This window comes from Pipistrellus kuhlii, unplaced genomic scaffold (genome assembly GCF_014108245.1).
Source record: "Pipistrellus kuhlii isolate mPipKuh1 unplaced genomic scaffold, mPipKuh1.p scaffold_m20_p_7, whole genome shotgun sequence".
Classification (NCBI taxonomy): Eukaryota; Metazoa; Chordata; class Mammalia; order Chiroptera; family Vespertilionidae; genus Pipistrellus; species Pipistrellus kuhlii.
The window spans coordinates 16,571,767-16,583,780 of record NW_023425573.1 but is presented as its reverse complement, the minus strand read 5'-3'; the positions used below and the strand labels follow the sequence as shown (position 1 = coordinate 16,583,780).

Genomic DNA, 12,014 nt, shown 5'->3' with positions numbered 1-12,014 from the left:
CATGAAACCCCGCGGGAAGAGGCTTTGTTTGGTTTGGCAGGGAGGCGGGTGTCACCTTCCCCCTGAGGTACAGCAGTTGGGGTGGGAAACCTCGAGGCTCTGCAGCTTTCATTGAAAGAGTGGCCTGATAGCACACAGCAGGCAGGCTGAGGCCTCTGCTCTGAGATGCAGATAGCAGGCCTCAATGTGGCTGTCACCACAGGGCGATCGCTTTTCCTTTTGGCCCTCCGCAGCCCCGGGCACTTCCAGACGAACTGAAAATAGGGTGGAGGGCAGAACATTGCCTGCATTCAGGGACCTATTTGTTGTGCCCACTAACAATGAGGCAGTTCCCCTTTCTACACAGAATGCCCAGGTTCGCCTGAGTCCAGAGCCGATGCAACGTCTGGGGTCGGCCGCACGTCATTTCATTTTCTAACTGTGTTAGGGATGCCCTTTCTGGGGTAAAACAAAAGCAGAAAATTGCTTCCCGATTTCAGATACTCATTTCAACTAATCTTTCCACCATACTTCAGGGCAGCGGTCGGCAAACTCATTAGCCAACAGAGCCAAATATCAGCAGGACAACGATTGAGATTTCTTTGGAGAGCCACATTTTTTAAACTTCTTCTAACGCCACTTCTTCAATATAGCGTCACCCAGACCGTGTTTTGTTTTTTTTTGTGTGGAAGAGCCACACTCAAGGAGCCAAAGAGCCACCTGTGGCTCGAGAGCCACAGTTTGCCGACCACGGCTTTAGGGCCATCAATTCCTTGATGTGTGGCTTCACCTTGTAACTGTAACTCCCATCCTGTTGGAGGGTGGGCATTCTCTATAGCCAAAAATTACCTCTGGTTACAGTCATGTCCGTACTATGATCCTGCCTTTTGTTATTGGGGGGTTTGTGGACCTGTGCACGTGTTCGTGTATTTGTGTGCATATGAGGGTACTAACTTTGGGTACCGGATGGGAAGGGATGGGATGGGGTGGGATGTGGGGACGGGGAAGGTTTCTCTTTTAGACTTCGTGTTACAGGGCTTGTTAATCACGCATGTATTGTTTTTGTAAATAAAAAAGACTGTAGATTTGATGATTCCCCCTCTGCAGCCTCGCAGGTCATGCAGAGCAGCCTTGGGAAGCCTGTTCCTGGCTTCTGCTCCGCTTTTGTTCATGGCTGGCTGTGAAATTGTTTACCTGATGCTAGAGGTCCAGTTGGCAGGACCTGCAATAGTTCACTGATTCTTCACTTTCTAAAAATTTTTATCTCTTTTGCAGTCTCATGGCTTTGTTTTATTCTATAGAAATGGCTACACACACACACACACACACACACACACACACACACGGCACAGTCGTGGTATCAGAACTGTGGTGGACAGGGGCCCCGGGAGCAGAGGGCCCTGGGCCCAGATGGCTCAACCACTGAGCCTCACTGACTGGGCAGGTTTGCTTTCTGCCTGAATTGAAAGGTTGGGGATCATGTAGGTAAAGAAGTCTGAGTTTGTCTGAAAGTTTAGGGTCTTACGTTCACTGAAGTTGTCCGAGGACCGCTTTGAAAATCCAGTAAAAATGACCTCAATTTTAGGAGTTAGTGTTGAGTTAGGATCCCCATAAGGTTGGCCTCGCAGGTCCTTCTATGAAAAAAACTCAGGTGTGTGCCCCGGGAATGCTCATCTTGTGCTCAGAGGTGGGCTCATGCACTCGTTGAAAAAGCCTGGGGCAGAGTCTCTACATGGTCTTTGCAGTGCGTCTCTTCAGTTGCAGGTGGAGGAGATGAGATGAGAGTCATCGAGGGACATTGGCCTGGGGGGGGGAACCTTTGCTTTTGTTCCTCCCCCTGGGCAGCGGGACCAGCAGCGGGCCACCTGCAGCCAGAGGACTCTTGGGAAATGCTGGCTGTGACATCCTGGGCACAACTGCTTTCTGCCTCGACTCAGACCTGTATCACCCGTTCTTTCCCCTCTCCCCTTCCCCGCCCCCTTCCTCACCCGCCGGATGGGAGGGTGGCCGGGTTTCGTGGGCTGTCGTGGAGGTGACCCAGCCAGATGCGGTGCCATTTTTAGGGGCACCGGCCAGGGCTGTGGTTGGGCTCAGGAACAGCAAGGCTGCAATTTGGGCAGGAATGAGCCCACGGCCAGTTTGCAAAAAGAGCCGGGTGTCTGTCCTCTGACGAAGAAGTATTTTGGGTGCTGACAAAGGAGCTGTCCTTTGTCTTCCATCTGAATGGCCGGGCTTGGGGACCATCCAGACCTAAGCGGTCTGAATCAGTCCGATTTTACGATCTTAAACTGATGGGAGGTGTAAGAGGATCTCTTTGAAAGTCTGCTAAAGATGGTCTTACTTTTCAGGAGTATTAGACATAGTCCCCGTACGTCTTACCTATTAATATGAGGTTCCTGAAACACTTTTATACATAAACATGGAAGTTCCCACCTATGGGTAGAACACATGTCCCTGGGAGTTGTATAGATGCCATATCAGTTTCCTCACTGGGTGATGAATTGCCCCAGGCGTACATATAGCATTTGTCATCTCTTTGTCCCTGGGGGCCAGGGGTGGGGCACGATTTAGCTGGCCCTCTGCTGGAGTGTTACCAGGGTGTGGTCGAGGCATCCATCTGGATGGGTCTCAGGGAGACGCGCGGCCGCCCCCCCCCCCCCCCCCCCCCCCCCCCCCCCCCCCCCCGCGCTCTTGGGCGGCTGGCAGGGACCTGGAGCCCCTGGCAGCAGCTGGAACATACGCTCACGCTAGTGCTGGTCCTGCTGCCCGGACGGTCTCCTTATTGTTTTTTGTTTTGTTTTTAAATTTCCTTTAAAAAGTGTAGGGTTTTTTTTTTTTTTTTTTTTAAATTACAAAAGTAACAAGTGCTTTTGGAAAGAAAATTCAGATAATACAGGCATACATAACATAAACACTTGATTTTCTTACCTCGCTACCCCAGTCCCATTTCTAGAAGCAGGAGTAGTTTAATAGAGGGTAATCTTCCAGATTATGTAGGTTTGATTAAAAATTAAGCTTTCAGCACGGCCGGTGTGGCTCCGTGGTTGAGCGTTGACCTGTGAACCAGGAGGTCACAGTTGGATTTCCGGTCTGGCCACATACCCGGGTTTTGAGCTTGATCCCCAGTGTGGGACCTGCAGGAGGCAGCCCATCAGTGATTCTCTCTCATCATTGATGTTTCTGTCTCTCTCCCTCTCCTTTCCCTTCTGAAATCTATAAAAAATATATTTAAAAAGTTAAACTTCCAAATTAAAACTTTTTGGTTGTGATGCTGGAAGTAGGGGGAGGTTCTCCCTTGTCTGAGTGGATGGACCTGTACCCCAGAGCCCAGAGCCCAGATCCAGCCACGCTGGCGGGAAATAGCTACCTGTGAGGCCACCTCCCACCCATCTGGACCAAGCCGGGGGGCAAAGAGGGGGCTCTGACCCAGTGCAAGGAAAGGCCTAGACTCGACGGTGCACGTGTCTGCTGGGCTCATGGGAAAGTAGAGCATTGAGGAAGCACGGAGAACACGTGTGTGTGTGTGTGTGTGTGTGTGTGTGTGTGTGTGTATGTGTGCAGGAGTGTACCCTCGGTGTTCTGTGGAGACAGATTAGCAGGCCAGAGAAAGCTGGTGACAGACGGTGCCAGAGACACGAGGCTGCAGAGACATGAGTGTCTGATTTCTAGCGCAGCGTCTCTCTCGGACAGTTTTACGCTGCTTCCAGGACAGTCGTTTTGGCGATCCCTGCCGGTTTCAGCACCGCCACCTCTCATGGCTGAAAACCCTTTCTCTCTGAACATGCAACACGTTCTGTTGCTCACCCAGCGCAGAGGTGTCTTATCCTGCAGGCACAGGACAGCACCTGGAATATTCATCTACACTATATTATTACTATTTTAAAAACTTATTTTATTGAATTTTTACAGAGAGGAAGGGAGAGGGATAGGGAGTTAGACACATCAATGAGAGAGAAACATCCATTAGCTGCCTCCTGCACAGCTCCCACTGGGGATGTGCCTGCAACCAAGGTACATGCCCTTCACCGGAATCGAACCTGGGACCCTTGAGTCCGATGCTCTATCCACTGAACCACACCGGTCAGGGCTAATATTTACAGTCTATTAAGTGTTCCGGCCGGAGCCACATGGTGGCAGACCTGGCTTCGGGTCTGCAGCAGGTTGGTCTTTGGGGGCGGCGTGGCAGGTGCTGAGGAGCGGAGGCCAGGCCTGGCTCTGCCCTGACCCGCTGAGGCCAGGAAGTGGGGGGGGGGGGGAGGGCTTTACTCCTCAGAGGCTGTTCTCACTGATAAAGTGACAGGGACGGCCCCTGCCATCAAGTCCTTGCTGGCACAGTGCTGTGCTAAGCACTTCACATGTGTCAGTTCATTCAGTTTTTACTAGAGTCCCGTGTGCTGTAGGCTTTTAAATTACCTTCCTTTTACGACGAGGATACAGGCTCAGAAAGGCCCAGGAGCTTGTCCGAGGTCACACAGCAAGCAGGTGGTGGGGCTGGAATTCACACCCAGGAGTCTGGCCCGAGTTCATGCTCTTAATAGTCCTGCTGGCTTTATGTGGTTGCTATGACAGCAAATGAAGGATACGACCAATATGAAAACATTCTTTTTTCTTTTTCTTTTTTTAATATGCTTTTATTGATTTAGAGAGAGAGGGAGGGAGGGAGAGAGAAAAAGAGAGACAAACAGACATCGATGTGAGAGAGAACTGTTGATTGGTTGCCTCTGCAAGCACCCCGATCTGAAATCGGACCCGAAACCCGGGTATGTGCCCTGACCAGGAATCTTCAGGGCATGAGACAACACTCGGCCCACCGAACCACACCGGCCAGGGTCATAAGGAGGCATTCGGAGTCTGCAAAGTGCTGTTCAGAATAATTGGGTTGTTATTGAAGAATGTGGAGGTTGGGAATGGGGCGGTCCCCACCCCCGACGGAGGACTGAACAGGTCATCGGTGCCCCGGGCCCGTGTGGAGTTGGCATTCAGCAGCACAACGACAGGAGCCGGGGTGACTCGGAGCGGGTGCCTTCAGTCCCAGGCCCCAGCTCACTCGCAGCAGCAGCAGTGCCGGCAGGATGAGGCTGCTTCCCCCCTGGAAGGCGGGGGAATGGGTCAGGAGGTGGCTTTTCATCCTGTTCTCAGGATGTGGAGGTAGGTGGCTGGGAGCGGAGCGGTGTTCTTTGTGAATGTGTGTGTCGGGGGGACAGTCAGCATGGCATGTGTGGCCAATTTTGCCGTCTTTTCCTCACCTGCAGCTGTTTCCACGGTTACAGGTGCAGGGCGGGTCAAGGTGGGGTGATCCTACTTCGTAAAGGCGGCTCCTGTGTTCTTCACCCTGTTGTGGAGGGTGTTTGGAGAGTGGAGGGTAGGGTGCCGTGTGGCATGTTGGGAAAGGCGTGACCTTTGGCAGGTAGACCTGAGGCTCAGCCTTGGCCTCTCACAACCCCGGTGACCATTGGGAACAACCGAGGGTCCGTTGTTGTTTCAGCCATCAAGAAGGGATCATGATGCCTAGCAGCTTAGCCCCGTGCTTGGCACCTAGTAGGGGTGAAGCACGTGGTAGGTCCAAAACTTGGAAACCCAGCATGACTTCTCCAGGTTTCAGACACTGAGGTTCCTAGTAACTAGGACCTCCCTCCCCGTCCCCGACTCTGTCCCTCCTGTTCCGCTGCCCCTGCCTTCTTTGGGGTTCACTGTCCAGCTCTCATTGCTGCTGCGTTACCCCGCCCTCCGTGAGCCACACCCCATTGCTTCCAAGGCGCCTGGCCAGCGGCACCTGTCACACAGCCCCTCTGGGCCTCAGTGAAGAGCCTTCTCTTGGGTCCGGAGAAGGGCGCACACTGTCTCCTTACCGAGCCAATCTCAGGGGAGATGGGGTGGGTGGCGTGTTGTCCTGTTCTGAAACGAAGGCTGTGGGCTGTATTTTTAGCTGGCATCTCGGCGTGGCACACAGCTCAGGATAGTTCTTTAATTCATGGTCTGCAGTGCCCGCAGCAGGGACAAAGGGTATGATACGCTGGCACAGACAGACCTGCCTCGGACTAGGCTGACGGCTTGTGGCCTGCTTGGCAGCCGCGGGTGTGTGACCTGCCCAGGTGTGACTCCTGACCTGCGGCCAGCGATGTGTGCACAGCAGAGACTTAAAGACCCAATGCAAACACCCAGGGCTGATCTGTCCTCAGGCTGAGAACCCAGGAATGCCGCAGGGAGAGGAGAGCGGTGCGGGCAGCCGGGCGGCAGAGACAGAGGCCGGCTCGGAGCAGGAAGAGAGAACCAGTGAGGAGCAGGGAGTGAGGAGCAGGTCCCAGGAGCAGAGCCGGGAGCAGGGAGGAGCACGTGATGCTGGACCTCGAGGGATGCCTTCCCCCGCCGGTGCTGCCCTGGTCCACGCGCTGCCTGGTCCCAGGATGAGGGTCTGGTAGCTCCATGGCCGGGGTTTCCTGGGTGGGTTCAGTCCCCGCCTCCCCGGGCGTTCTTGGGTCTCTGGGGTCCTCAGGGACCTTGCCTTCGTGTAACCCAGTGGTTCTCCACCTTCCTGAGGCCGCGGCCCTTTAATACAGTTCCCCACGGTGTGGTGACCCCCAACCATAAAGTTATTTTCGTTGCTACTTCATCACTGTAATTTTGCTGTTTCACAACTGTTACGAATCGGAATGTAAATATCTGCATTTTCCGATGGTCTTAGGCGACCCTGCTGGCGGTTCTCAACCTGTTCCTAAGACCATCGGAAAACACAGATGCTTACATTACGGTTCGTTAGCAATAGCAGAATTACAGGGATGAAGTAGCAACAGAAGTGATGTTAGGAGCTGTACTAAAGGGCCTCGGCGTCAGGAAGGTTGAGGAGCACCACCTGGGTTCACCCCAGGCGCTCGCTCCCTTAGACGGTGAGCTGCGAGGACAGGTGGCTCCTTTGGCCCAGAATCACTGCGGGTCCGTCTCATCTGCTTTGGGGGCTGGAGCCCTTAGGTTAACGACAGAAAGCCTCGCCTTCTGCGCCCTGCGGTAGGCCTCCCCAGGCACGGCCCCCGGGCGCCCTGCTGTCTCCTGCGGTGCTTTGCCTAGGAGGGCTCTGAGACGGCGTGCCACTGGCGTGGAGGTGTCGCCCCTCGCCCCCGGCTCGGCAGGCGGCAGGGCGGCGGGGAGGGGGGCCGACCTGAGTCTCCCGCCTGGGTCTGGACTGCTGCCGGCTCCCAGGCGGAAGCCGAGGCGTGGAGGGGGCCCAGGGGGACTGCTCCTCAGCCTTTACTCCCCCGATGCCATTTAGATGAGTAATTAGCCTGAAGGCACACAGTCCAGTTCTTCTTGCCTGTCCCCGGTGTTTCCCTGCGGTGACAGGATTGGGGCACTTTAAATATGTAAGTGTGTGCATGTGCCTGTATACTCAGGTACACATCATTGGTCATGATGAACGTCTTATTAAAGCGACCCAGGGCCAGGCATGTAAACCTCAGCCAAAGGACCGCCCCAGTTTACAGAGGCCGCCGTGTCCCCGTAGGGTAAGGTGACCAGACGTCCCTATTTTTTAACAATTTGCCCCGCGTCCCCTGGCATTTTAAAAAAGTCCTGATTTTCGGAAAGATTCTTTCGGAACTGTTTTTAAAACGCCGCGGGACGCGGGACAAATTGTTAAAAATTGGGACTGTCCCATGCCAAAACCCATTTGGCTCAATGGGTAGAGCGTCGGCCTGTGGACTGAAAGGTCCCAGGTTCGATTCCGGTCAAGAGCCTGTACTTGGTTGCGGGTACATCCCCAGTGGGGGGTATGCAAGAGGCAGCTGATAGATGTTTCTAACTCTCTATCCCTCTCTCTTCCTCTCAGTAAAAAAAATCAATAAAATATATTAAAAAAAAACAAAAAAAAAACAACGAAGCCAGTTTGGCTCAGTGGTAGAGCTTTGGCCTGCGGACTGAAAGGTCCCAGGTTCGATTCCGGTCAAGGGCATGTACCTTGGTTGTGGGCACATCCCAGGTACGGGGTGTGCAAGAGGCAGCTGGTCGATGTTTCCCTCTCCCTTTCTCTCTGTTAAAAATCAATAAAATAGATTTTTAAAAAAATTGGGACTGTCTCGCCAAAAGCAGGATGTCTGGTCACCTTCCCGTAGGGTGTGACATATCGGATGCGGACAGGGGAGAGAAGCTGGAAGAGGGGCCGGGAGTGACATGGCCTGAGGGAGGACCTGGCCCCCGGAGTCCTGGAGTCCTGGGCCGCCAGGTGTGGTTTCAGCTCTGCTTTCACGGAGCATTATCAGGGGACACTTCAGAAGAAGCCACTGCCTGGCCCTCTCCGGCTCTTTGAAATGGGATCTCCGGGGGTGGGGCTGTGGCAGAACATTCTGGTGGAATGAAATCCTCGGTCTGTGGGCTGCGTATCTCGGGCCTTTCTTCCGATTCCGAACATCTGGGAGGGGAGGTGGCCGCTGGGCGCCCCGGGTTTGCACTGTAATCACAGGAGGAATGTCTGCTCGAGTGCTATTTGCTTATCCACCGGCATCTGTTCTGGAATGCGGGCGATAGCTGAAGTATGAAGACAAGGGTTGTTTTGACTTAGGAATGTTTGTACATTCTTGTTTTAGTGTTTGCTCTCAGAAGTAGACGATAAACTTGCTAATTGAATGTGCCCTTAGGGGAAAGGTAGAGCCTCCCCCCCCCCCCCCACCTTTCTCTCCGGTGTCCTTGTCCTCCCTCGCCCTTCCCTTCCCTTTTCCCTCCGAAGTGTCACATGGTTGTGGGAGTGCAGTGAGCTTTCCTCTGTCACGGGGGGGGGGGGGGGGGGGTGGGGGGGGTGGGGGGGGTGGTAATGCTGAGGGGTGGGATCAGGAGGTGCAGAGCTAGGAAGTGGTGGGATGGTCTGGAGGTTGGTTAAGGTTGGGTAGGAGTAAACAAGTACACTGATTGAGAAAATATGTACGAATGTTCACATATTCACAAATCCATCCATCCATCCATCAATCATCCATTCATCCTATCCATCACCCATCCATCGATCCATCCATCCATCCGTCATCCATCCATCCATTCATCCATCCGTTATCCATCTATCCATCCATCATCTATCCATTCACTCATCCATCCATCCATCCATCCATCATCCATCCATCCATCATCCATCTAGCCATCCATTTTATCCATCACCCGTCCATCGATCCATCCATCCATCCATTATCCATCTATCCATCTATCATCCATCCATCCATCCATCCATTATCCATCTATCCATCCATCCACTCATCCATCCATCCATCCATCCATGCATGCATCATTCATCTATCCATCCATCCTATCCATCACCTGTCCATCATCCATCCATACATCCATCATCCATCTATCTATCCATCCATCCATCCATCATCCATCTGTATACCCACCCATCATCCATCTATATATCCACCCATCATCTATCCATCCATCTGTCCGTCCATCCCTTGAGGGTAATGAGAGCCAGACCAGACCTGTGCCTGTTGGGAAAGGTGTATAGAACCTATTGATGAGTAGCTTTGGCCATTATGGGGAAGGGGTCCTGGGGTCCGCTTTTGGTGTGAACAGCCGAATAGAAGAACATCTTCTGGATCCTAGCAGGAGCTTCTCTGAGACCTTTGGGACCTAGGACCCAGGTTCAGGTGTGAGCACAGCCGCAGTGGTGGTCTGGCCTGTGGCTCGCTTGGGACTGGCGTCACTGGAGCTCTGGAAAGCGTTGCTGTGAGATGGAGGACATACCAGCCTCTTCCTCCTGGTGGAATAGGCGAGTGGAACTCGGGGGGCAAGCGGAGGGCTATTGTCCTGCTCCCTTTTGTGAAGGTGGACAGTACTTTCCCTCCTCCTCCTCCTCCTCCCCCTCTGCACATTCAGAACAACACACATGAAGGCTCACCCTGCTATGCACATACTCCCCTTAAGCTCCGAGTCAGATCTCTGACTTGTAGTGCCAGTGGCTACTTGAGTCAGTTTACCATAATTTTGTGACACGGCAGAATAGAAAATACCAACTTGAAGGAGCACACAGTGGCTTAAGAAAATTGAGTGTATCGTTGGTAAGTCTAAGTGCAAATTGATATAAAAATAAATGAGCTGCTGGGTCACTATTGTTTCGATCCCCGACAGGAGGTCTCTCCTGGTCCTGCAGTTCCTTACCTGCCTACATAGAGAATGGAACTGTGGACGTCACCGGCCTGGCGGCTGCGGCCAGGCGGCCTTTCCGGTCCCAGAGAGAGGAGGATCCGAGAGAGAGGAAGGTCCTAGAGAGAGGAGGGCTGGGGCTATGCACACTCAGGTTCTCTTCCCGGCAGAAATGTGGGCACATTTACCTCTTTGAAGCCCAGAGGACCTTCAAGGAAGAAACCCATCACAGCAAGGGCAGATGTCAGAGCGAAGGACACACCTCCTGGGGGTTCAGGATTAGAGATCACACGTCTGAAACAGTGGCATGTGGGGATGACCCAGGTCAGTGGTTGGCAAACTGCGGCTCGAGGGCCACATGCGGCTCTTTGACCCCTTGAGTGTGGCTTGTCCACAAAATACCACGGCCTGGGCGAGTCTAATATTTTGAAGAAGTGGCGTTAGAAGTTTAAGTTTAAAAAAATGTGGCTCTCCAAAGAAATGTCCATCGTGGTCCTGTTGGTATTTGGCTCTGTTGTTGACGCGTGAGTTTGCCCAGCACTGGCCCAGGTTCTTCCACTGTTTGCTTTTTTCGATTGAGAACGTGGGGCGGCCTGGGCCCTTTCCCGACCCGCGGAGCCGTGTTGGTGTATCAGTACTGTTGCCGTGGGACAAACCACCCTCCAAAAATGAACGGCTTAAGATAGCAACCATTTATTTTTGCCCAATTCTTTGGGATAGCAACTAAGGCTGAGGCCAGCCGGCGTGTCTTCTGCTGGGGTCAGCTGGGATCACGCCTGTGGCTGTAGGCCACTGCCTGGGGCCGGACCGGAGGTGGGGGGAGGGAGGAGGGACTTCGAACCGCCTGGGCCTCCTGAGGGCAGTGAGGCTGTGCAGTCCGGGGCACCCTGGCTTTTGACTGGACGTCGCCAGCAGGTTCGCACAAGCTCATTCCCGTCGTGGCTCCCAGCTGCCCAAACACTTCTCAGGCCTCTGCTTGCGTCTTGTCCCTTTGGCTGCACCAAGCCGTGTGGACCGGGGGAGGGGGAGGACGGAACCTGTGCAGCGGGGAGGGGGAGGACGGAACCTGCTGCCTCTGAGGGGAAGAGGGCAGTCCTGTCCCCAGGACTCTGCACACCAGTGGAATGTCTGTCCGGCGTCTTCGCAAACCTTTCCCAGCAGGCCAGCCCCGTGGCAAGAGCATGTCGCTAAGGCTCTGCTCGGGGGCCGCACAGCAGGCGGCTGCATCATGATCGGGCACCATCGTGTGGTCCCTGGTCGCCGCGCTGTTTCCGCAGCAGAATGACTACAGGGACGCCGTGGGCTGCACCGTCTGTTCTGTGAGTGGGGAAGGCCAGTCACCCGGTGAAGGAATCTCCACGGGACCTCAGGAGTGGTCCGTCCGCCTTTCTGGGTGACAGGGAAGGGCTGGGCCAGGCGGCGGCAGAGCGCACACCTGGGCTGGGTGGCCGTCTGGCGCTGGGCTGAGCCGTGGGTGTCCCCACAGGAGTGCGAGCCAGGCATGTTCTGACCTTCTGACCCAGGAGTTAGCCACGCTAGCATTAGTTTTCAGGGCAACCTCATACTGTTTGTTCTGATGACAGCAAACATTGATGTTGACTCCTGTATTCAGGAAACTACCTGCAGAGGTAAATCTGTATCCTTTTTCTGCTAAGGAAGGCTGATCTTTCCACCAGCAGATATTAAAGGAATAGCTGACCCTATGTTTCCATGTTACCCGTGTCACTAAGGCCAGTGAATTCGTTAGGAGCTGCTCAGTCAGTTACTCAGTTTCTAGTGTCTCCCATCGGCTTGCCCAGGTCAGTTGGAGGGTGCAGAAACCGTCTTAAAAAAGTCTTGTCTAAATAGAATAAGTTAGGGAAATTGGAGTCTCATTTCTTGTCGAGCCAGATTGATTGGGTCCCAGTGGAAGAATGACAGGA

At 53.8% G+C, this 12,014-nt stretch overlaps 1 protein-coding gene across 6 annotated transcripts in view; it reads left to right on the top strand.

Annotated features, from left to right (window-relative positions):
- Window positions 1-12,014, top strand: part of MYO1B (myosin IB) — a 137,368-nt gene that overhangs the window by 30,139 nt on the left and 95,215 nt on the right. The window lies entirely within an intron of this gene.